This window comes from Rana temporaria, chromosome 6 (genome assembly GCF_905171775.1).
Source record: "Rana temporaria chromosome 6, aRanTem1.1, whole genome shotgun sequence".
Classification (NCBI taxonomy): domain Eukaryota; kingdom Metazoa; phylum Chordata; class Amphibia; order Anura; family Ranidae; genus Rana; species Rana temporaria.
In genome coordinates this window covers 173,279,110-173,303,808 of record NC_053494.1, presented here as the reverse complement: position 1 = coordinate 173,303,808, position 24,699 = coordinate 173,279,110, and the positions used below count along the sequence as shown (strand labels likewise).

The following is a 24,699-nucleotide window of genomic DNA, read 5'->3' as shown; positions in this document are numbered from 1 at the left end:
CAGTTTGCAGGCAGAAAGAACAGTTTTTATTATATAAAAGTACATGTAGGGCACTGGGCAGACCACTAGGGACATGGAAGGTGTGTATTTTTTACATACAGTACTGTAATCTATAAGATTACAGTATACTGTATGTAAGGTGTTTGTTTACCTTTTTGAATTTGGCGCCGTTTTCCGCTCCCGTGCGTCCTAACGTCGCAGGGAACGGAGATCGGCGGCACACAGAGGCACTGTGTGAATCGAATCGTGTGAATCGAGCGAGCACCCGCTCGCTCACACAGCGCGGTGGCATCGCTGGATCCAGGGACAAGGTAAGTAAACCAAGCCTGTGGATTCTGCGAGGCGAGCCCAAGGGTTACCGATCGCAGCACAAAAATGTCACCCCGAGTCAGACTCGGGAATACCGCCAGGGGAGTTAAAGGGTTTGAAAAGGTAAAAAAAAATCCCTAAATAGCTTCCTTTACCTTAGTGCAGTCCTCCTTCACTTACCTCATCCTTTGATTTTGCTTTTTAATGTCCTTATTTCTTCTGAGAAATACTCACTTCCTGTTCTTCTGTCTGTAACTACACACCGTAATGCGAGGCTTTCTCCCTGGTGTGGATAGAGAAAATAAGCTGTGTGTTAGTGGGCGTCCTGACACTCCTGCTCCCCCCCCCCCCCCCCCCCCCCCAAGAGGCTTTATCCACACCAGGGAGAAAGCCTTGCATTACTGTGTGTAGTTACAGTCAGAAGAACAGGAAGTGAGGATTTCTCAGAAGAAAAAAGGACATTTAAAAGCAAAATCAAAGGATGAGGTAAGTGAAGGAGGACTGCACTAAGGTAAAGGAAGCTATTTAGGGGGAAAAAATACATTTACAACCCCTCTTCAGGAGTTTATAACTGAATTCAGCATATCCAATTCTTATTTTGTTTGCATATCTCAAACTCAGACATGTCCTTGCTACACAATTTGCCTTTGTAAACTTCTGGCCAAAAATGACCATGCTAAAATAATCTCCAATACTATTCCTTTGTTTTTCAACCCCAATTTTTTTTATTTTATTTCTGTCTTGGGTTGCACTTCGGTGGAAATGTATTTTTGTACATAAAATGTTCCTCTATTGATGATGCAACCAGTATTCATGAAATACCTTCAGGATCAGTTCTTATTATATTCTCACTCCTTAAAATGGGAAGACCCTACCCGCTTGTATATTTGAATACACCCCCCATTAAAACGCTATTTCAAACCCCCTGACTGACAGCTCTAAGTGTGAGCCCACCTCCAGTTATAAGAGTACACTTGTAGAACACTTCAGCGCAGATCTAAGAAGAAATAGCTTGCAATAACATGGAGAAGGGACCCTCTGGCTATTAACATCTGCAGTCTGGCTCTGCTCTGCTACAGCTCAGGGTCTGCATTACATTCCATTCATTACACCTCCAAGTAATCAGGTAATGCCTTTCATACATTTTACTATAGAAAGTATTATATTTCATGTACATGTGTCTTCAAAGATTTGCTGTAACATTTGTTTTCTTTAGAACCTTTCCAAATGTTTAGGGTGGCAATAAATTATTCTTCCCATTTAATATACTAGAGGTATACCGGCACTATGCTTAGAGCTTTGATACATATTTTCAGATTAGCTAAAAGAAAGAAATTACTTGGTTTGTGTGGGGATGATTGCTAACAAAGTATTTACTGTAGTGCAATCAAAAAGTACTGTAGTGTATAATTCTGTATTGAGTTAAAGGGGGATTCCACTTTAAATAGAAATTCCTTAAGTACTTTTGACTATTGTATGGGTTATGAGTTATTATTTGGGCATTACTAAAGCCCAAAAGGCTGTTTGCTGTGCAAGAAAAGTTGCACTTTGCAAGATACTGTATTTATTGGCGTATAACACTCACTTTTTTACCCTGAAAATAGAGGGTAAACTGTGCCTGTGTGTTATACGAAAGGGGGCCGTGGAAAGTTTTTTTCCTGAAACTTCCCTTTTAAAGTTAGGGTGTGTGTTATATGCCTGTGCGTGTTATACGCTGATAAATACGGTAATTTTCCCCAGAGCTCAGTGAAGGTAGCACTATTTCACTTTGCAAAAAATACCCAATCACGTGCATTTTTGCTTGCATTTAATTGGAAGATGGAAGTCGAAAGAGCTTCACCTCATTCACTAAGCTCTGGGGAAATTTCCCTGGAAAGTGTAACTGCTCTTTCAAAGAAAACAGTCTATTTGCCTTTAGTAAATTAGAATGGTATACAGAATAATTTCGCGCTGCCTTAAGGGTAAGCTGCTGACACACCAAGTAGACAAATTGCAACAATGTGGAAACAAAAAAAAGTGTAGCGCTAATCAAAATATATGAATTAATTAACCTCCCTAGCGGTATGATTATTTCAGAAAAAAGGTGCTGAAAGCAGTACCATTATTTGCAAGGAAATTTGGCGTTTTATATTGTAGACCTGTAATTCTTAGGAATAACTCACTTAAATCTGTCCAAACAAGAGTCTAGTAGGCATCCCGGATATGAATTTTTTTTAAAAACAAAATTTTAAATTATAATATAATAAATAATTATAAATAATTATAACAAATAATAATATGATTATAATAAAAATGATTCAATAATGTAATCAACTCAAAATCACTGAAATTTGCTCAGTTGCAGAATTGTCGCTGTCATTACTTTTATTTTTTTATGACGAATTTCCCCACAAATCGCTATCGCACAATTCTGCAAGTGATTATAATTTATTATCGCTGTTTTCTAGCTGCTCTAAAACCTTTTTTGACATAAAGGGACACTTTTGGTTGCTATGGACAATCTACAGTTTGCAGGCAGAAAGAACAGTTTTTATTATATAAAAGTACATGTAGGACACTGGGCAGACCACTAGGGACAAAGGGGGGTGTGTATTTTTTACATACAGTACTGTAATCTATAGGAATACAGTATACTGTATGTACTGTGTTTGTTTACCTTTTTGAATTCGGAGCCGTTCTCCGCCCCCGTGCGTCGTAACGTCGCAGGGAACGGAGATCGGCGGCACACAGAGGCACTGTGTGAATCGAGCGAGGTCCCGCTCGCTCACACAGCGCGGTGGCATCGCTGGATCCAGGGACAAGGTAAGTAAACACAGTCTGTGGATTCAGAGAGGCGAGCCCGAGTCTGACTCGGGGTTACCGATCGCAGCACAAAAATGTAAGTCAGACTCGGGAATACCGCCAGGGGGGTTAATAAATATGTGAAAACTAAAATGAATAAATACGTAAAAACTTGATAAATAACGTGCTCAAATATTGATGTAAATAGAAATGTCCCCATAAGCACACTATAAAAGACTATATGCAGGAAATCCAAAACAGGTGCAAACAACTTTGGTGTTGACAAAGTTAAAAATATGGTGACGACTTCAAACCATGCAGATCTGTGCAAGTGAAGAAGTGATGAAGTGAAGGGAACCACCCCAGAGGTAAAAGGCTTACCAGAATGTATGGACCCTAGAGAACCTACATTCAATGGGTCGAAAAGGCTTGCGTGGTGGAACCACCAAGTCCTATGGACTTCGGGATGCTGTGCCAGAGATGACAAAACACCAGCAGGATAGAGAGAATCTCAGGGAAAGGTGACTTCCTAGTGGGTTGTCTCATAGAAAATGATGGTCCAGGGAATCCCAAATAGATGTAGAAGGGTTGTGTCATATAATAGTAGAAGAATAGTAAATTAACCCAATTTAATAACCTAAATATGTTAGAAGGTAGTCTACGAAATAGATCACTAACAAAATAAGCTGGAAAATTTGTATCTATAAGAAAGTTAGAAAACTAGAAACTCCTGCATTGTCAGGTCAGTATCTTTCCAATACAGTAGCTCAGAAATAAGGACAGATGGTTGTTAATATTGATTATTAAACCATTCACCTGCCTTAGACTGTTTACCTTGCAAGTGCAGCTGCACTCTACAAGAGAATTCACCCTAGAGCTTAGTGAGCCTGCTGATGTCTACCATCCAGTCATGTGCAAGTAAAAATGCTGTTTTTTTTCCCCCTTGCACATGACTGGGCATTCTTTGCAAAGTGAAACTTCATCACATTCACTAAACTCTGGGGAAAATTCCCTTGAAGTGTATAATTTTCTCTGCAAAGTGGACTGGCTATTTTCCCTAAGTCAAATCAAAAGTATAATTCTCACCTGGAATCAATAGGCATATACCTGGTGGGGTTGGCTTCCTGCAGACACAAGAATTCCTATAATAAACCTTGGAGGCTACCATTGCTGACCTCCCTCTGAAAACGCTAATTTCTAGGCTGTGCTGCTGACCCTTTGGCTTCAGTACTTTCTCAGTCACCGACCTAGGACAGGTGTGCAGAATGTGAGAATCTTCTATTCATTTCAGTTATCCACTTATTCCCCTAGAGCTTAGTGAATTAAGTGAGACTCCAATGACTTCCATCATTTAATCATGTGAATGAAAATACTTGTTTTTATTTTTCTTGCATGTAATTAGGTATTCTTTGAAAAAGTCATTTTTTTCACCACATTCACTAAACTAAGGGAGTGACTTTTCACTTTTTAAGGGAATGTTTATTAAGCTTAGTGAATTTGGTGAAAATTCATTTTGCACAGAATGCCAAATCATGCGCAAGTAAAATGTAAGATTTTTTGCTTGCACATGATTAGATGATGTAAGTCAACAGAGCTTCACCTCATTCACTAAGTCAAGTAAAAATTCCCTTGCAAAGTGAACAAGCGCCAATAAATCAAATAGCTTACTCAGCGACAAAAGAAAGCAGCTGATGGACTTGTGATCTATTCCTTAATCATGTCATCATTAAAGACAGTCTAACCAGTCTGACATTATTTTGATACATACAAGCCCTTCATGACAGTTGTAGGCTAGCAGTTTATGACAGGTTTTTAACCACTTCAATACCGGGCCTATTTTGGCACTTCTCTCCTACATGCATAAATCATAATTTTTTTGTTAGAAAATTACTCAGAACCCCCAAACATTATATATGTTTTTTTAGCAGACACCCTAGGAAATAAAATGCCGGCCATTGCAACTTTTTATCTCGCACAGTATTTGCGCAATAAGTTTTCAAACGCCTTTTTTTTGGGAAAAAAACGGTTTTGTGAATTAAAAAATAACAAAACAGTAAAGTTAGCCCAATTTTTTTGTATAATGTGAAAGATTAAGTTACGCAGAGTAAATAAATACCCAACATGTCACGCTTTAAAATTGCGCACACTCATGGAATGTCGCCAAACGTCAGTACTTAAAAATCTCCATAGGCATCGCTTATTTTTTTTTTACAAGTTACAATTTTAGAGTTACAGAGGAGGTCTAGTGCTAGAATTGTTGCTGGCGCTCTAACGCAAGCGGCGATACCTCACATGTGTGGTTTGAATGGCGTTTACATATGTGGGTGGGACTTACGTATGTGTTCGCTTCTGAGCGCGAGCTACCCGGGGACAGGGGCGTTTAAAAAAAAAAAAATTATAATTTTTTTATTTATTTTACTCAATTTCTTTTATTTTTACACTTTTTTTTACATTTTTTTTCTTTGATCACTTTTATTCCTATTACAAGGAATGTAAACATCCCTTGTAATAGGAATGGCTCGTGACAGGTACTCTTTATGGAGAGATGCGGGGTCAATAAGACCCCACATCTCTCCTCCAGGCTGGAAAGCATTAGATCGTGAATTTTTTTTTCACAGATCTAATGCTTTCAGCCGCGATTGCGGCTGTGTTTACATTCCAGGACCCGGGCGTGACGTCATAATATCGCGCCCGGGCCTCCGACGATCATAGAGATGACTGGTGACCATCTGATCACCAGTCTACTCTATGGTTTCCATCCGACGCCGGCGGATCATTTCTCCGGGTCTCCGATGGCAAAGGAGAGCCCGGAGAAGCACCGGATGGCGTCCCCTCCCGCCGCCTATAAGAACGATCAAGCGGCGAAACCATCGCTATGATCGTTCTTATGGTGCACAGAATCGCCGGCTGAAGAGATGGATATCTGAATGATGCCTGTGGCTGCAGGCATCATTCAGATATCCCCACTCAAACCCAGGACGTCATTTCACAATGGGTGGGTATTGAAGTGGTTAATACACGTTAGTATCTGTTAACGTTATAAAATAGTGGATTGCAGAGAAGTTTGGCTACAAATGAAAACTTTTGTGATTAACAACAAAAGTAACAAAAAAACTTGTATATAATCAAAATGGAGTCAACTGATGTATAACCAGCAATCAGAATGAAATAGTAGCCTAGTTGCATCTTGTACCATCTGTATGTGAAGCTATAGATTTGGGCTCTCCAGCCTTTCAAAGCAAGGGCCGGATTGCAAAAGGGATGTGAACTGTGGCCATTCAGGGTAGAAAACCCCCTTGTGTCAGTGGCATTAAATAATGACTCAGGCTTAGTTTCAGTAGGAGTACATAAATGATATCATACCTGTAGTCAGTAAGGGGATGAATAGTGCCCCATCGTTGGTATTTGTGGATGGAATAGTGCCCCATCGTTGGTGTCAGTAGAAGTAATAGTGCCCCATCATTGGCATCAGTAAGAGGACTAGTGCCTCATTGTTGGTGTCAGTGGGAGGAATAGTGCCCCATCATTGGTGTCAGTGAGAGGACTAGTACCCATGGGTGTAGGAACCCTTACAAATCTGGGGGGGACAGCATTTTTACTCGCCATGTAAATTCTTATTCAGTAAACTCAGACTCCCACATGCCATGTGGGTTAATTGTTACTTATGCCATGGGCCACACGGCATTAGTAAAAATTAACCCACATGGCATAAGTAAAGATTAACCCACATGGCATAAGTAAAAATCAACCCACATGGCATAAGTAAAGATTAACCCACATGGCATAAGTAAAAATCAACCCACATGGCATGAGTAAAAATCAACCCACATGGCATAAGTAAAAATTAACCCACATGGCATTAGTAAAAATTAACCCATATGGCATTAGTAAAAATCAACCCACATGGCATTAGTAAAAATTAACCCACATGGTATTAGCAAAAATTAACTGGTTAGCTGGTAGTGGCAGGTTAGGTGATTGACAATAGTTCCAGGTTAGGTAGTAGTGGCAGGCTAGGTGGCAGTGCCAGGTTAGGTGGCATACAGTAGTGCCAGGTTAGATGCTAGTGCCAGGTTAGGTTGTATACAGTAGTGCCTGGTTAGGTGGTAGTGTCAGGTTAGGTGGCAGTGCCAGGTTAGGTGGTATACAGTAGTGCCAGGTTAGGTGGTAGTGCCAGGTTAGGTGGTATACAGTAGTGCCTGGTTAGGTGGTAGTGTCTGGTTAGGTGGCAGTGCCAGGTTAGGTGGTATACAGTAGTGCCAGGTTAGGTGGTATACAGTAGTGCCTGGTTAGGTGGTAGTGGCAGGTTAGGTGGTAGTGGCAGGTTAGGTGGTATACAGTAGTGCCTGGATAGGTGGTAGTGCCAGGTAAGGTGGTAGTGCCAGGTTAGGTGGCAGTGCCAGGTTAGGTGGTATACAGTAGTGCCTAGTTAGGTGGTAGTGGCAGGTTAGGTGGTATACAGTAGTGCCTGGATAGGTGGTAGTGCCAGGTTAGGTGGTATACAGCAGTGCCTGGATAGGTGGTCGTGCCAGGTTAGGTGGTAGTGGCAGGTTAGGTGGTATACAGTAGTGCCAGGTTAGGTGGTAGTGGCAGGTTAGGTGGTATACAGTAGTGGCAGGTTAGGTGGTAGTGGCAGGTTAGGTGGTATACAGTAGTGCCAGGTTAGGTGGTAGTGGCAGGTTAGGTGGTATACAGTAGTGCCAGGTTAGGTGGTAGTGGCAGGTTAGGTGGTATACAGTAGTGCCAGGTTAGGTGGTAGTGGCAGGTTAGGTGGTATACAGTAGTGCCTGGATAGGTGGTAGTGGCAGGTTAGGTGGTAGTGGCAGGTTAGGTGGTATACAGTAGTGGCAGGTTAGGTGGTAGTGGCAGGTTAGGTGGTATACAGTAGTGCCTGGATAGGTGGTAGTGGCAGGTTAGGTGGTAGTGGCAGGTTAGGTGGTATACAGTAGTGCCTGGTTAGGTGGTAGTGCCAGGTTAGGTGGTATACAGTAGTGCCTGGTTAGGTGGTAGTGGCAGGTTAGGTGGTATACAGTAGTGCCTGGATAGGTGGTAGTGCCAGGTTAGGTGGTATACAGTTGTGCCAGGTTAGGTGGTATACAGTAGTGCCTGGTTAGGTGGTAGTGGCAGGTTAGGTGGTATACAGTAGTGCCTGGTTAGGTGGTAGTGGCAGGTTAGGTGGTATACAGTAGTGCCTGGTTAGGTGGTAGTGGCAGGTTAGGTGGTATACAGTAGTGCCTGGATAGGTGGTAGTGGCAGGTTAGGTGGTATACAGCAGTGCCTGGATAGGTGGTAGTGGCAGGTTAGGTGGTATACAGTAGTTCCTGGTTAGGTGGTAGTGGCAGGTTAGGTGGTATACAGTAGTTCCTGGTTAGGTGGTAGTGGCAGGTTAGGTGGTATACAGTAGTGGCAGGTTAGGTGGTAGTGCCAGGTTAGGTGGTATACAGTAGTGCCTGGTTAGAATGGTAGTGCCAGGTTAGGTGGTAGTGCCAGGTTGAGTGGTAGTGCCAGGTTAGGTGGTAGTGCCAGGTTAGAGTGGTAGTGCCAGAGTAAATACATGACATGAATAGATAAGAGTCCTGTTCCCCATTACTATACCTCCCCCTCTCTGTAAACTGTCTGTAACACCCCCCCCCTCTCTGAATACTATACCTCCCCCTCTCTGTAAACTGTAACTTCCCCCCTCTCTGTAAAATATACCTCCTCCTCCCCCCTGTACCTCAACTGTGTCATTCTGGCTCTCCATCACATGCAAGTCTCTCTGGCTCTGCAGGCTCAGGCTGGTCAGGTGTAGTGTGGCCTCAGTCTGAACACGAGTGTCAGTCTGGGCCCCGCCCCCTTCCTGCTCCTTTCTCTCATTCAGCAGAGCGGCCAGCACAGCTATGCGTGTCTGTGTGAAATCAGCTGTGCGCCGCTCGGGAGGGGAGGGGAGGGGTCGGGGCTGGATCGGCACTACATCGGCACTGAAGGGGGGGAAAAGCAGTGACCGCAGTTGGACTCGGCGGCCCCTGCCTGCGATCCGGGGACACAACCGGGGACGATCTCCCTATCCTAACCTGGGGGGGATTTTACTATACCTGTCCCCCCCGCATTATTTCCTGGGGGGGATGGGTCCCCCCCATCCCCCCCGGTTCCTACGCCCATGCTAGTACCCCATTGTTAGTGTCAGTGGAAAGAATAGTGCCCCATATCAGTAGTAGGAATAGTGTCCCAGGGACCAGATAGAAGCTATCAAAGGGCTGTATCAGGCCCAAAGGCCATAGTTTTGAGGCCACTGCTATAGCTGTATGGTCAGATAACATGGGACTTCCTTGAAAACCTAAAATGTCATTGCCTTTTTCTTCCCTTCCATTTGGTAACATGAAGGCTTCTCCTTCCAGAGACTCTGAATAGTTACAGTCACAGACTTTACCTGCAGAGCTGTTTGATATTGAAATTGAATATCAGGATCATAAGATAAAATGTTCTCCATAAAACAAGTCATATAACTGCCAAACTATCACCCTGCAGCTCATCCCAAACCTAAGTATGACTTCACAAAAAAATTATAGCAATAATGGCAACATGATGTGTTATATCTTTTGAAAAAAATTCTGTTTGCAGCAATACTTCCTGCAGCCTCCGGGGAGGTTGCATCTTCAGCTCAAATAGAGAAGGTTGGCCATGCCCAAACAATGCCCTCTGGTGGTGGGAGCTCATCTTTGTGAAGGTCTTCTTTTTTCAGACAGCGTCTTCTGGTGGTGGTAGTTTGTTTTGTAGCAAAAATGCATGCAAAACCTTGTGGTGGCCATGGCTGACAGAAATTGAATATATCTTCAGAAATGGTAACTTATTATATTTCCATTTTTCATAGGCTGCAAGGAAATGTGCATATGCCAAAGTTTAATTTTACAAAGCTTTCTCACCAGTATAAGGATCATTTTTTTTCCCAAAAAGATTCCAACAAGATTTTAAAACTACAATCTGATAACTGAATATAAAGATATCCTTGTGCAATAGCTTTTTGAATGCAGTCTCTAATATTTGAAAATAGTTCAGTTAATCCTAACAGTTAAAGGTCTACTGTGGTAAAACATATTGTATTCTGGTAACTGTGTGGTTAATACATATAAAATATTATCTCATATATAATTGCCTTTTTATATTTCATGCTTATGTTTTTATTCACTTGTGTCTAGCAAAAGTGATAGTTACAGTGTCTGCACAAGATTTTCCAGGTCTGCATACCCTCCTTGGCACTTACTAGGTGTCCTCTCACTTTCTAAATTTTTTTAATATACATTTTTACATTTTTGAGAATACACCAGCAGGAGTTGGAAGACCCCTGTTGTAGTAGGAGTGAGACTCTAAGATAGGCAAATACAGAGCTTAACCACCTCAATACCGGGCACTTTCACCCCCTTCCTGCCCAAGCCATTTTTAAGCTTTCAGCACTGTCACACTTTGAACAACAATTGCACGGTCATGCAACACTGTACCCAAATGAAATTTGTATTATTTTTTTCCCCACAAATAGAGCTTTCTTTAGGTGGTATTGATCACCTCTGTGGTTTTTATTTCTAGCGCTATAAACAAAAGAAGCGCGACAATTTTGAAAAAACACAATATTTTTTACTATAATAAATATTCAATTTTATTTTTATTTTTTATGTTTTCCCTAGGGAGTGATTCTTACTGTGGGGGGAGGGGACTGACAGGGGGTGGTGACCGATCAGTGTCCCTATCAGGGGCGGACTGACCATTGGGACTCTCTGGCACTGCCCGATGGCCCCACGCCACTAGGGGGCCCCATCAGGGTTGCCAGGCTCAATAAAACCAGGGACATCAAAGCCCCGCACTTACCCCATCTAGTAAGTGGGTGGGCAGCATGTCTAGCGGCTTTCTTCCTCCTCCTGTGGTGTGGATCATGGTGCCTTCCACATTACATCCCCCTCCTCCTCCTCCTAGGTGTCCAATAGGATCACCTGACCTTTCAGCCAATTGGGAAACGAGTATCAGACCTGCGCTTCCTGATTGGCAGAGAGGCGATTCAGTGTTAGAAAAGTGAATATTCATTTGTATTTCTAACACACCTGGGTGGGCTCCAAGCACAATGCCCTATGCTCCGAGTCCACCCTATTTTGAAGCCTGATAGAGCCTATGTCTCCCCGCCGCTGTAATTCATGCGCCTGGTGTCCTGAAAGGGGCCCAAAAGCATTAATAGGGGGTGGCTGCGGCGGCCACTTGGCCCCTTCCTTCTCTATCCTTACTATGGAGCAGTGCGGGGTGTAGCAAGATGGCGGCGACGAAACGTCACTTCCGTTACACATTCTGACGGGTCGCCAAATCTGAGGAAACACCTGCTCCACAGTGTGGGCACAGTGTTGAGCACGCTCCCTGCACAGAACAACAGCACTAGTTGTGTATATATGTGGCAGCTTGCTGTTAAAACCCACCATCATGCTGTCTAAAGGCCCATACACACGATCAGACTTTTTGACAACAAACTTCGAAATGACCAGGTTTTTCAAAAAATCCGACCATGTGTACGCTCCATCGGACAAACTTTTTTGTTTTTCATCGGACAAAAGTTCACTCTGCAAACAGACAAAATTTCCGGCAACAACATTCCTGTGGTGCAAAGTCCTGCCATGTGTACAGAAATCCATTGGACTTAGGTCCAAAGTACAAACATGCATGTTCAGAACCATTGCAAAAGATCAGACAACAATACAGAAGTTGACCAAAGGGTGGCGGTAAAGAGCTGAAAAAACATGTGATTTTGGGAAAGTTTGCTAAAAAAAGTCCTGCCGTGTGTATGCATACAAGTTCACAGCCAACACCCTTCGAACAAAAATCCACGAAAAAGTTTGTTTGAAGTCCGATCGTGTGGGTTAAAATGGATGCAAACCCTAAATTTATTTGTCTTTGTAATTAGTATAATTTTTCACTTTTCTTTAGCAAATTGTTATTGAATCTGTTTAATTTTTTTGTTATTTGGAGATCACGCCATGAACAGCACTTCTTGTTGCAGGCTGACAGTGCTAAGCATTTGCCTTACAATTAGGCCCCGTACACACGACCGAACATGTCTGCAAGAAACATGCCCGCTGGAATCCTGTCCGTTGGACATGTACGGTCGTCTGTACAGACTTACCGTACATGTCCGAGCGGCCGCCATCCCTCGCATGCGTCGAATCACTTTGGCGCATGCATGGAAGCATTGAACTTCCAGGGCCGCGCACGTCGCTGCGTCATCGTCGCGGCGACGGCGCGGCCTCGTCACTGCGTATCGTGTACGTGCGGATTTCTGTATGATGGTGTGTACAGCCATCATACAGAAATCTCCGGGCGGACATGTCCGCTGAAAACGGTCCGGCGGACCGTTTTCATCGTACATGTTTGCCCGTGTGTACGAGGCCTTAGAAGCAGCATTGTCAGTATGCTATATGTTCTTTGCAACAAATTCACAAAAAACGATTTGCCTAACAAAACTATGATACCAAGTATACTGCAAATAGATTTTGGGTTTATATACTGTACACCTAAACAAAAGGGTGGTTTGGTATACAGACCTCAGATGCAGACTGGACTCAGGTGCCATTGGCCTGGACTGCTTGGTACAGGTAGAGAGCTAGGTCATTATTTTGTATGAGTAATTGTCAGCAAATACTCACTGTGACTACCGAGTCCTGGAAGGCTGTAAATGGGGGCAAGCTGACCCAGTGATATATATGCAGATCCCCAGCGATATCCCCTTAAATTATACAATTCAGCACTTTATTATTATTAATATTTAATAGACACTTTTCTCTACCTTAGCGCAGGCATGCAAATATTAGATGACCAGCTGATAGTTGAGTCCAATCTGTATCTAAGGTCTGTGTCTGTTTACCCATTGACCTCTTTTTGGGATGGGGAGACTTTCTGAAGGAATTTACTTTGAAATACAGCTACCAATTACTGTACAAAAAGCATCATATAACAGGTTCCTTAATAAATCTAAAACAGAATACTGGACACCTGTTCTTGGTTATTTGGGTGAGGTTGTAAACCCAAGAAAAAAAACAAACAAAAAAAAACCTGTAAGACAAAGGCATAATGAGTTAGTATGCATCGCATATTAGCTCATTATGAAATACTTACCTTAGAACGTAGCATTTTTTTACAGGGTATAAAAGAGAAGAGAGGCACCTCTAAGAGCCGGTTTACACAGGGGCGTCTCGTCAGGTGACTTAGCCGCCTGAAAAGTCGTGCTCCGCTCTGTTCAATGGAACCGTTCTAATAGGAGCGACTCAAGTCACTCCGACTTAGAAAAAGGTTCTTGTATGGCTTTGGGGGCGACTCGGGGGGGGGGCTTGCATTGACTTCAATACAGAAGTCATTTTGGAAGTCGCCTCTGAAGTCGTCTTGAGATCGCCTTGCCGAGTCGCCCCCAAAGTCATGCCGCCCCTGTGTGAACCGGCTCTGAAGCCTCGTACACACGATAGGTTAACCAGAGGACAACGGTCTGAAGGACCGTTTTCATTGGTCAAAACCGATCGTGTGTGGGCCCCATAGGTTAAAAAAAAGACAACTTGCTTTAAAATTAACCTATGGATTGGTAACCGATAGGTCAAAAACGATCGTTAGTAGGCATGACCATCGGTTAAAAATCCACGCATGCTCAGAATCAAGTCGACGCATGCTTGGAAGCATTGAACTTCATTTTTTTTCAGCATGTCGTTGTGTTTTAAGTCACCGCGTTCTGACACGATCGGTTATTTAACCTATGGTGTGTAGGCGTGACGGACCATCAGACCATTGTCCTCTGGTTAACCTATTGTGTGTACGAGGCTTTAGGGTAGCAATAAGTTGCTAAATGTTGTACCTTCATTAAATGTAACCATATTACTACACTTAGAGGCTCCTCTCTTCTCTTTTATACTCAGTTGTGACATGACGCTACTCTTATATCAAGACATCGCTTGTATATCAAGGCAAAATGTATTAAAACAGTTTGCTTGTCTTGCAAAACGCTCTCAAACCAAGTTACTCTCAAACCAAGGTTTTACTGTATACTTTAAAATGTTGTCACAATTTGAAATGCAACAACTCTATGGGATTGATGATATAAGTCTTTGCCTTCACATGACTGGTCCTGTATTCAATACATGACTTTATATTTTATTATGACAGGTAGTAGGAATTTTTATAAACATCCATCATATTTCATTACAAGACATAAAATAATCTGGCACTATATAATCTTGATATCATAAAATGTGATATTTCTATAGGATTGTACATAATACAGGTTTAAACACGACAATGAATTCATCTTTTCAATGTACTCGTCCCCCCAGCATGTTAACATTCCTGGTAAAACCTCAAGTTGCCCCAAGACTATTCAAACATGTAAACCGAAGGATTGCCCGTGGGCTGATACCTGAAGATTAAATGGAATCCATTTTATTGCAAGCAGCGCACCAAAAACCTGTATCATTGTATCACTAAGTGAATATGTGGCAAATTCCCCAGCCTGTAAAGAAATGCTGAAATATTTTGCCACAGAGGGAATTCCCTATATGACATGATGAAACCGAATCACAGAATGGAATTTACACTATTTTAAGTAATATTGTATCTATACGAAAAGTCAATATTTAAAATAAAAAGTGGTAAATATATGATTTTTTATTTTAGGTCATACCAATATTTAGTTACCGTTAATATAAAGGCCAAATAAAATATGATATATATTTATTTATTAATTACAGATATTTATAAAGTGCTCAAAGTTAGGCCCCTTTCACACCGGGGCGGGAGGTGCGGTGGCGGTATAGCTGCGCTATACCGTTGAAATTGCGGCGGTATTCGGCCGCTAGCGGTGCAGTTTTAACTAGCGTCCGAAAAAGGGTTAATACCGATGAGGCGCATTGCCGGCGGTATAGCCGCGGTGTCCCATTGTTTTCAATGGGAAGGAGCAATGGAGGAGCGGTAAACCTCCAAAGATGCTGCTGGCAGGGCTTTTGGAGCGGTTTTGGAGGAGTTTTTCAGGCGGTATTTAGGTGCTATTTTTAGCGCTAAACTGGCTGAAAAACTCCTCAGTGTGAAAGGGGTCTTTAACCACTTGCCGACCGCCTAATGTGTATATATGTCGGCAGAAAGGCTCCTGTGGGCAAAGCAATGTACCTGTATGTTGCTTTAAAAAAAAAAAAAAACTCTGCAAGCTCCGTGACCATGCCCGTGAGACTCGTGTCTTGGAGCGGCAGAATGGGGAGATGCCTTTGTAAACAAGGCATTTTCCTGTTCTGCCTAGTGACACGGACAGAGATCTACTGCTCCCTGTCATCGAGAGCAGTGATCACTGTCGTGTCACTTGTAGCCCAGCCCCCACACAGTTAGAATCACTCCCTAGGACACCCTTTATCCCTTCATCGCCCCCTACTGGTGGTTAACCCCTTCACTGCCAGTGTCATTTACAATCAGTGCATTTTTATAGCACTGATCACTGTATAAATGACACTGGTCCCAAAATAGTGTCAAAGTGTCCGATGTGTCGCCATAATGTCGCAGTCGTGATAAAAATCGCATATCACCGCCATTACTAATAAAAAAATTATAATATTAAAAATGCCATAAAACAATCCCCTATTTTGTAGACACTGAGGGCCAGATTCTTAGAGGAGATACGAAGGCGTATCTCCAGATACGCCTTCGTATCTCTGCGTCTGGCCGGTCGTATCTATGCGCCTGATTCTTAGAATCAGTTACGCATAAATATCTATTAAATCCGACAGGCGTAAGTCTCTTACACCGTCGGATTGTAACTGCAATTTTACGCTGGCCGCTAGGGGCGTGTACGCTGATTTACGCGTCGAAATATGTAAATCAGCTAGATACACGGATTCACGAACGTACGCCCGGCCGACGCAGTAAAGTTACGCCGTTGATGTTAGGCTTTTCCCAGCGTATAGTTACCCCTGCTATATGGTGGCATAAGTGCGGCGTACCAATGTTAAGTATGGCCATCGTTCCCACGTCGAAATTTGAAAAAGTCACGTCGTTTGCGTAAGTAGTCCGTGAATGGGGCTGGACGTCATTTACGTTCACGTCAAAACCAATGACGTCCTTGTGGCGTACTTTGGAGCAATGCACACTGGGAAATTCCACGGACGGCGCATTCGCCGTTCGGGAAAAACGTCAATCACGTCGGGTCACAGTACATTTACATAAAACACGCCCCCTGATCCAAATTTGAATTAGGCGGGCTTACGCCAGCCGATTTGCGCTACGCCGCCGCAACTTACAGAGCAAGTGCTTTGAGAATACAGCACTTGCCCTTCTAAGTTGCGGAGGCGTAACGTAAATCGGATACGTTACGCCCGGGTAAAGTTACGCGGATCTACCTGAATCTGGCCCTATAACTTTTGCGCAAATTAATCAATAAACGCTTATTGCAATTTTTACCAAAAATATGTAGAAGAATACGTATCGGCCTAAACTGAGGAAGAAATTAGTTTTTTTATGTATTTTTTGGGCATATTTATTATAGAAAAAAGTTTAAAATATTGCTTTTTTTCAATATTTTCGCTCTTTTTTTGTTTAATCGATAAACGCTTATTGCGATTTTTTTTACTAAAAATAGGTAGAAGAATACGTATCGGCCTAAACTGAGGAAAAAATATGTTTTTATATATGTTTTTGGGGGATATTTATTACAGCAAAAAGTAAAAAATATTGCATTTTTTTCAAAATTGTCGCTCTATTTTTGTTTATAGCGCAAAAACTAAAAACCGCAGAGGTGATCAAATATCACCAAAAGAAAGCTCTATTTGTGGGGAAAAAAGGACATCAATTTTGTTTGGGTACCACGTTGTACGACTGCGCAAAGGTCCTTAACTCACATTCATGCATACACAGGCCAATCAATATATAAGCAGGTCTTTGGGGTGTGGAAGGAAACCCACACAGGCACAGGGAGAACATGCAAACTCCATACAGGCATTGTTATGGGATAGGTTTTGGGATTTGTACCAATGATCCTGCCACTGCCAGGCACAAGCGCTAACCACTGAGCCACTGTTCCGTCCTACACATGCATGTACATAAAAACAAAAGGTATTTAAATATTAGGGATTATTGTCTTTTGAAAACAGCCACAGGCAGAGTAGAAAAGCCTGTCCCCTGCCAGCATTTTGCAGCCTGTATAGAAGAAGTAGTCCCTTTGTGGAGGTCTGACAGGCCTCCTGTTAAGTTAGCCCTATAGGGATCTTAATCACAAAAGTTCATGCTCCCTGCTGATTTAAGAGGTCCAACTATGACTCAACAGGAGAGTGTTGAATTTCTGCAGAGAGACCACCGCTTCCAAAAGAGCAAGAGTCCTTTTCTACAACATGCTGGCAGGCAGGGCCGATCCTAGGCAGGGTGCACAGGTTGCATTGCACCCAGGCTCCTGCAAAGGCGGGGGCGCCGAAGTGCCAGAGTTCTCCCCTCCCTCCTTCTCTCCTTGTTTGTGTACTATGTCTGCAGTCTCTGACCGTCTCCTGTATCATGTCTGCAGTCTGTGACCGTCTCCTGTATCATGTCTGCAGTCTGTGACCGTCTCCTGTATCATGTCTGCAGTCTCTGACCGTTTCCTGTATCATGTCTGCAGTCTGTGACCATCTCCTGTATCATGTCTGCAGTCTCTGACCGTCTCCTGTATCATGTCTGCAGTCTCTGACCGTCTCCTGTATCATGTCTGCAGTCTCTGACCATCTCCTGTATCATGTCTGCAGTCTCTGACCGTCTCCTGTATCATGTCTGTAGTATGTCTGAGGGCTCTTTCTAACAGACTCTCTAATAGAAGCCCTCTCTGTGTCCATCGGAGAGGCCCCCCCTACAGGTCCCAATAAAGTTCTCTGCTTCTCTTCCTGTATTTTGTTTATTGTTAAGAGATCATGGGAGGATCCCAGGTTAATGAAGACTTCATGGGGGAGCATCTCTGTGGTTGAGTCATTGCCATAAAAACATTTGTAAAGGGGAGTTGTTAGTAAAATGACGACTCCCATGTGGGGGCGCCAGAAATATTTCTGCACCCAGGCGCCTGTGACCCTAGGATCGGCCCTGCTGGCAGGTGACATGCTTTTCTACTCAGGCTGTGACTGCTTTTTGAAGAAAATGAACAGTGAGGCTTTGTTCACCTTTGGGTTTGATGTGCCCAGAATGTATTTAGTAGCTGATTTAGGGCTCGTCTACAGGTGCATCAATACCCTGCGTTTATGCAGCATTTATTCAGCATTTTTAAAGAGGAACTGCAGTCTGCTCACATGATTTGAAAAACATCTTTGCCATTCTGAAGCTTCCCTCCAACCACTTTGCATATTATTTTATATATACTGTGACTCTGTACCAATTATTCTGCATAAATCTCCCTCCACTGAGTTTGACTGCATCCATTTTTAACTGTGGGCAGCTGAAGCTGCTGCCTGTTCACTTCCTGGATTTACACAGACACAAAGAGGTGCAGCTTTCATTGGCCCTCTTATGACTCATCCCACTCCCTTTCTGGCAAACTCTCACGAGAGTGAGAGCTGTGCATGATGTCATAAGCCTAGGCTAATGACCAGACAAGAAGCAGAATGTGGGCTCTATAAGGTATTTACTGGCAGAAAAAAAATGTTTTACTATCGAAAGTTAAAACAACAAGGGCAGAAGATTTAATAGATGGAAAGATGAAAACAAAAATGACTGAAGGTCCGCTTTACTTTCTAAGTAGTGTTGTTGGACTGGTCCTTCCCCTGTTCAACAACACTGATAGAAAGGTGAAAGATTTGTGATGAACATCTCTGGTCTCTGGCAGCAGGGACCACTCTGGAGACCAGCACCGTCATTTAGTGAAAAACAAAACCACAGAACTTGCGGTGCTGTGTGTTTAGCAATACCTAGCCCTCTTTTGCTCTTTTGGGGGGTTACAAGAAATGGCCTTACCCAAACAGGATATTGCACCAAACCTGTAGGTAAGTAAGAGAACCAAAACCTTTGCTAAGACCCCTTTCACACTGAGGTGCTTTGCAGGCGCTATAACACAAAATAGCACCTGCAAAGTGCCCTGAAAGTGAGGCTCTTTTCACTCCAGTGTGAAAGCCAGAGGGCTTTCACTTCAGTGTGAAAGCCAGAAGGCTTTCACTCTGGAGCGGTACGCTGGCAGGACGGTAAAAAAAGTCCCGCTAGTCGCATCTTTGAAGCTCCCCTGCTCATTGAAATCAATGCAGTTTTAACCCTTTTTTTGCGGCTAGCGAGTGTTAGAAGCAACGGTAAAGCGCCACTAAAAATAGCGGCGCTTTACCGCCAAGGCCCCCTCACTGCCATATGTACCCTGATATATATAGTTTTGAAGAGATACCTCCAGGTGAATGCTTCAGCAAAGTGCCATTGCAGGGGCAGTACTGATGCAGTGTCTGTCTTTGTGTCAGAGACCTAAAGACAAGATATGCGCTAAGGAGACCCTGCAGCCATTACTCAACCAGCCTGGAATGCAGTCCTAGTTATCTGGCACTGTGCATGTGAGATAGTAATAGGACAGATATATTCTATTTGTCACAAGGATCTATCAATACACTCAAGAAGCTATGGGCAGCTGCAGTTAAACTATTAGAACATAGACATACTTGCATAATCATCCCTTATGATCTATTATTAGTAGCATGGACAGGAAATGTGGCGGAGACCTTCTCTCTCTCTCTCTCTCTCTCTCCCTCCACTTCCTCCTTCCAGGATGTTTTTCCAACAACCCCAAAGTCAGGAAGTGACATACATAATTATACATTACAGTGTGATACTAGCCACTGACAGTAGAGGGCAGTGAATCCCTACACACTGGTCAATGGATTACATACCATTGGAGCAATTTGTGATATGTAAGTTTTATCAATGAGCGATTAGCAGTGTCAGGCTGTGTTATACACGGCACCAATCATAACATTACTGATTGCTCATTCATAAAAGTGAAAGCTCACACAACACTGCAGCACTGTGTAATCCATCGACTGGGCTGCGTATGTGTTAAAGCAGTCAATGATAGACACAAAGTGAGTGATCTGTCACTATTATGAATGAACAGTCAGCACTGCTTGTTCAGTCATAATAGTAAAGGATAAATCAAAGCTGCAACTCTGTGCAATGTATCTATGGCTGATTTTACTTTATGCAGGGCATTGGTAGATACATTACAAAGAGCTACAACTCTGAATGATCTTTTACTTTGTAGCTACAGCTTGTTATTTTCCAAAATATATCTTTTTGAAGTGTACAGTACACAAATCAGCACGATTATAGAAAATGCCTGTGCCTGGCCATGGAATGCAGTCCTTAAGCAACCTTAAAGTCATTCAGTTTTTTTTGTTATTATCAATCTTTATTGCCATTTATCATTACAGACAAAACAAACATAAAGAACAAAAATATGTATATATCACTCAATATAAATCAAAAAAACAAACAGTGAAAAAAGAAAAAAAAATCCCCACACAGAACACCAACAACACATCGATATAACACCCCCCCCCCCAACTAAATAAAAAGGAGTGGGGGGGGGAGCACAGCCATAAGAACCTTCCCAAAGGGGGTTGGACAGTAACAAGATAAAGCAAGGAAGGTGATTGAGGTGGTGGGGGAAGGAGGGAAGGGCAGACAAGATAATAAAAGCAAATATATATATTTATTTATCTCAAATCTACAGATAATACTCAACCGTGGTTTTATGTTTAAAATATATGTAAGCGTGTTCCTTCTCTCCCCTCTTTAATGACTTTAGTGTCTTTAATGATTTCTTGTGATCTCTAGGTGCAATATCCAATCCTTGTTATGTGTATATACTATATACAAGTGTACAGTATATCTTTATTCAACTATATATATATATATATAAAAAAAGGGGGTGGGAGTTCAACCATTATTACATATTTGTAATATATGTGTGTGTATATATATATATATATATATCTCCAGAAGTATTTTGAGAAAACCTACCGGCTCCCTCAACTTCCTTTGTGACCTCTAAGGCCGCGTACAGACGACCGAACCTGTCCGCTTGAAACTGTCCGACGGGCAGTTTCCGGCGTACAAGGCAGATTTGTCTTTTGGTCCGCTGGCTTGTACACACCAGCGGATCAAATTCCCGTCGTACCAGAACGCGTGCACGTAACCCACGTACAACGTCACTATAAAGGGAAAGCCCAAAGTCAATGGCGCCGCCCTCTGTTCCGCTTTTGCTAGTTACGGGTTTGCTCGTGTTAGTGAAGGTTTGGTTAGAGCCTTTTCGGTCTCTGCGCTTTACCAGGTAGTATTTTCGGGTTCAGTGCGTGTGCTTGCGGGATCGTAGTTGGCAATCGGGTACAGGCTTTCAGGTCGTGCTGCTTTGCAGTTGCTTCCTGTCCGCTCGTATCTGTTTGTCGCGCGTTCTTTGCAGGTTGTGCTGGATTTGGGAGTGCTTTCTGTTGGAGTGTGTTCTTGACTGATCAGCCGGCCGGTTTGAAGCCATGATGGAGCAGCAGCGTCAATTTTCGCGAGTTGGTGCTGGTTATGGGATGGCTTCTGGATATGCTCAGCATTCCAGTAGTTTGGCCAGGAACAGGGGGAGGAGGCGTTCCTGGGCCAAGAATTGGTTGCGCCAGCGTGACCAGTTCTCTCATATGCCTCTGCTTAGGGAAATCCAGGAGAATAATCCTAATGACTATAGGAACTTTCTCCGTATGACGGACCCCGTATTCAACTGTCTGCTGGATCTTCTGTCCCCCTATATCACGAGGCAGGACACTGTGATGCGCCAAGCCATCACGGCCGAGCAGAGGCTTATTGCCACGTTGCGGTACCTAGCGACTGGGAGGAGCCTGCAGGACCTCAAGTTCTCGACAGGCATCTCTCCGCAGGCGCTTGGGGTCATCATACCAGACACGTGTTCTGCCATCATCAAAGTTCTGCAGGAGGAGTATATTAAGGTAAGTTTCCTCATTTTAACCTCACAATCTGGCTGTAATAATGGGGGCAAATAACTTTTTCTTTTATTTCCCAGATATGCTGTGTGTTTAACTAACGTTCCCTTTTCTCCCTATGCATGTTGATATAAGCTTTCCATGTTCTTTTTCTTGGCCTACCTGCATATTTTTACCTTACCCAATATTAACCTGTCCAGCATGCTATCCTAGGGACAACCCCACCTAGCCTATTTTTATCTTTTTTTTTTTTTTTTACAGTTCAAACCCCCCCCCCCCCCACCCCCTAAAACTGTTTTTGTCCCCATCAGAGGGCTGTGGAGTCTCTTATTAATTAAGTGGGCCTATATATTTGTGCCCCGAAATTCTCCCTGCACAATTTTTAAATGCTATTTGAATACTGTGAAGTAGCACAAGGATGCTTGTAGGATTATGTTTGCAATGTGTATGTACCAAAGTACTAATTATCTTTATTTGTTTGTCCCCACAGCTTCCCTCCACACCACAGGAATGGCAGACTGTGGCTTCCCAATTTGCCCAGCGTTGGGATTTTCCGAACTGCGGTGGAGCAATAGATGGGAAACACGTCCGCATAGTGCCGCCACCCCACTCGGGGTCCTACTATTTTAACTACAAAGGTTATCATAGTATTGTGTTGATGGCGGTGGTGTCGGCACAGTATGAGTTTCTATATGTGGACGTGGGGAAGAACGGCCGGATGTCTGATGGGGGAGTTTTCGCGCGGACAGAATTCTACAGTCGTCTACAAGCTGGTGGTCTGGCACTGCCACCGGATGAAGACAATGTTGAAGGACTTCCGTTTGTGTTTGTAGCGGACAAAGCTTTCGGGCTTGGTCCTCACCTCATGCGGCCTTTTCCCCAGAGGACCCTCACCTTAGAGAGGAAGGTGTTCAATTATCGGTTGGCCAGGGCTCGGAGGGTAGTCGAGAATGCCTTTGGGATACTCTCCAACCGGTTCCGCCTGTTCCTGACATCGATACACTTGGCAGAATATAAATTGAACACCATTGTTTTTGCCTGCTGCATTTTGCACAACTTTCTACGCAGGCACTCCCAGACGTACCTACCCAACATCGGTGCTGAGGCACGACTACCCTCAGATACCCTTCCTGGGCTGGACACTGGTCGCGCTGGCTTGGCCCCCCAATCTGCTCGTGATGTACGCGACAAATATGTTGAGTACTTCATGGGTCGGGGGGCCATTGCTATGCCAGATCATATTTCTTTCTAATTCGGCCCCCAAAAGAAAGAAATATTCACAGAACTAATAAATAATTTGACCATTGGACTTTATACAGTTGTTTGTCATTATTGCTTTTTCTCTTTTTATCTGTCTTCCTGGTTATCCAACTAACTAGTGCACTTCTAGTGACAAATTTATTTCTCCAGTTTTAGTAAATAACCACAATTGCACATTATTCACTCATCTACAAACAGGGTATTGAGTCTAGAAATAAGAAGCCACTCATTTTTCATATTTTCAGCTTGTTCATTACCCCCCCAAAAAAGTATGCATTTTTTTTATGAAAACATGTCTTTACAATTTGGAGTCAACAATATATTTTTTTATTTTTTATTTTTGCACTTTTTTTTTATATTTTTATAGTGCTTATCCAGAATATAGATTTTTTAACAATTTAAAATTTTTGGGTATCAAATCTCATTTTTTTTTTTTTTTTTTAGATATATATATAATGAATATAATTTGTGTATATATATATATATATATATATATATATATACTTCAAAAATTTTAGATTTTTGTTGTCTTCCTAAAAATAATTTTTTGTTATTTTTTGTTGTTTTCATAAAATTTTATATATTTTTTTTTTGGGTTGTTTTCTGAAATTTAATGTTTTTTTTTTATTTTTTTTATTTTTGTTTTCTGAAAAATAAACCTTTCTTTTTCTAATTTTTTGAGATATATATAATTAAACTTTTTTTTTTGTATATATAAAATTATATATATATATATATATATATATATATATATATATATTTTTTTTTATCGTTTTTGGGTTCTTGATTTTTCCAACTTTTTTTTTTTATAAAACTGTAAAAATGTACAACCAATAGAACTTCAACAGTAAAACAATTTCAAGATTCACAACAGCAGTCAGTCATGGTGCGCTTTCACATTGGAACACGCCAAAATTTGAAGATGCACACATTCAGTGTGAATTCGCCAAATCTCATTGGTTCAAGAGACAAATGGCCACATGTGCTATCTGACATCATGGGTGATCAATGTCTGTGTTTTGTGGGAGCAAACCCTTCCTCTCAAATACTTGAGGATCGAGGAGCACAGACAATAGATATTCTGTGATGGCAGATAGCACATGTTGGCACACTGTGTGTGCATCTTCAAATTTTGGTGTATTGATGATTCAAAAATTAAAAAGGGTTGGAGGGGCGGGCGGTGTTTCAGTCTTTGACATGGCCCATCATGTCAATTATATTTTTATAATTCTGTTCTATGACCATCATCCTTTTCCGCATATTGTCCATCTGTGTGCTGCACTCCAAAATGACATTTCTAACATTCTGTTCCATGACCATCATACTTTGCCGCATATTGTCCATCTCTGTGCTGCACTCCATAACTTGCTGTATAACACCATCTTCATCCCCTAAAAAATTAAAAATTTGCAATAAA

At 42.4% G+C, this 24,699-nt stretch overlaps 1 protein-coding gene across 1 annotated transcript in view; it reads left to right on the top strand.

Annotated features, from left to right (window-relative positions):
* Positions 1 to 1,223: 1,223 nt before the first annotated feature.
* The window catches only part of COL28A1 (collagen type XXVIII alpha 1 chain), a 107,787-nt gene continuing 84,311 nt past the window's right edge, over positions 1,224 to 24,699 (top strand). The window contains exon 1 of the mRNA XM_040357828.1: positions 1,224 to 1,435. The gene's annotated coding sequence lies outside the window, so the exon portion shown is untranslated. The remainder of the gene's footprint in view (positions 1,436 to 24,699) is intronic.